The sequence below is a fragment of the Gavialis gangeticus genome, unplaced genomic scaffold (genome assembly GCF_001723915.1).
Source record: "Gavialis gangeticus isolate Ggan-Ray unplaced genomic scaffold, GavGan_comp1, whole genome shotgun sequence".
NCBI lineage: Eukaryota > Metazoa > Chordata > Crocodylia > Gavialidae > Gavialis > Gavialis gangeticus.
Genome location: NW_017728992.1, coordinates 47,433,721 through 47,435,905, shown reverse-complemented (window position 1 = coordinate 47,435,905; position 2,185 = coordinate 47,433,721).

Sequence of the window (2,185 nt, the reverse complement as noted above, 5' to 3'; positions counted from 1 at the left end):
AAAAGTTTTTTAAAATAAATCTATAATAGGAATAGTCAGCCAAATATGAGCTGACAGTCTCCTTCAATGGAAAAGCAAAATAAAATGCTTATGAGTATTTGTATAAATTGGGTACAAACAAAATTCCGTGACACTGACATTACACCATATCTTGCTTATAAAGCAAATAGTTTAATCCACATAGCAAGAAAGCAGTCATTGAAGAACCCAAATATTTCACTCAAGAAAATTTCCCCTTCTGCATCATAGGAAGAGCAAGAAACCCTTTTCGTTTTCACTCCTCTGGCCTGCATAGGGCAATGTGGTATCCTGTTACTGCTATTTCTGTGTAATCCTGGGATGCTGGCAGCTCTGCTTAGCCAAGCTTTGAATGCCTGCTGGAGCAGATGCAGCGGAAGCTGTCCTGGAGCACTGTAGTGAATACTAATTAGGAGATTCATGGTGAGAGGAATTCACAAGCATGTGGGAATAATGCCTTCAATGGATTTAGGACCTGAGCCAGCCTCTGTGGAAATCAAAGGGAGAATTCCCATTGGCTTCAGCAGATTCTGGATGAGGTCTTTAATAATCGACTCTGCAGATGAATGGTGCATAGGGAACTGCAAATACTGTGAATTAAAACTCCCAGATTTCTGCTTGCTCAGGCCTTGTCCACACCACCCCCAGCCATGCTCATGACCACCACCAAGTAACATACCTGGCACACTTGCTCCCACACAGGGCACAGCAAATTCCAAAAGAGAGGCAGTGCAGCTAGCCTAAAAATATCTTTCACCATTGTTGTCAGGCTCCCTGTCTCAAGAGGGCTGGCTGGCATGTGCTGAGAGCTGCTTTAAGCTAGCTACACTGCCACATTTCAGGGATTTGGTACTGAGCTGGAGCAAGTGGGAAAGGTGTGCCTTTTGGCAGCTGTCTCTGAGCAGACAGGGTGTAGACATGGCCTCTGTTCTATGCACTTGGGAGAAGATGAGGATTCAGCCCCCCAACATCAGCGCTGCTCCTGACATCTTTGTGGAACTCAGACCTACCACAGCAAAGGCCATCTGTACAGAAACCCTATGTCTCCACAATGCAGCCTTTCCCCTGCAACCCTTGGGGTAAAACACCTCCTTAAAATACAAGAAGACAGGTTGCCTATGACTTCTTCATGTATGCCAGCAGATTTGGTTTGGCTGGGACACTTCCAGTTTTTAAGAATCAATCCCAGGGAACTGAGTGATAACCTAGATAATATCCTGGCCACAAGAGGAAGTTAGACTGCTGTGTTCAGAATATAGCAGCATCTCACCCATCTAGGCAGCTGCCAACTGAATCCTGCTTTTCTGGCTGGCTCCCAGACCTACCTCCTGAAGCCAAGGCTCAACTGCAGCTGGTGGTAAAGGGAGCCAGAGGGCCTCCTCCTCTCTGTGTGGCTAGTAATATGGCCAATTCCAGAAAGGGAGGAGGGTGGGGGAAGACTAGAGCTCTGTAAAAGGCAGAAAAAGGAGCCATGGGGACTAATAGATGTGTGTGAGAAACTAAGAAGCGGCAGAGAGGAAGCCATGAAGGAGACAGAAAAAGCAAAATATTTTTAGAAGGTAATTTTTCAGTAAGTCAGTCACATATATTTCAGTGAACGGCATGTTATCTGTTATTGCCTTTGTCCTTCACTCTTCTGAGACAACCTCAAAGCCTCCAGAATGCAGACCTAGCCTTCTGCCCTACAGGGTCTTGCAGCTCATTAGCAGAACCATGTTTTCAAGCATCTACTTCCTGCAGCTTCACGGAACAAGTGAAAGCAGAGGGAGGTCATTGGGAGACCTAAGAAATGCTTCATTCAGCCCTGTTACAAAGTTGCCTGTTTCTGCAATGTTCCCAGCCCCCGCTGGGAGCAGTAGCCGAAGTGGAAAATGGAATTCCCCAGCGGTCTGGTGCAGTGCGCTGTTATTAGACCAACATGTCAGGCCACTTGAATATTTTTCATGTAATGAGGACCTTTGACCTAAAGAGAAATAAGATCTGTTCATTCAGTCTGCATTATTGTGGCCACATGTTCTGACCTATATTTTTATTTCTTATTACTGCAGTTTGCAACCGTGTTTCTGAGCCACGCAGGAAAGCAACAGATTGACTGACTTTGGTTTAAATTGAAAATATACGACCTACTTAGATTCATAGATTCATAGATTTAGGGTCGGAAGGGACC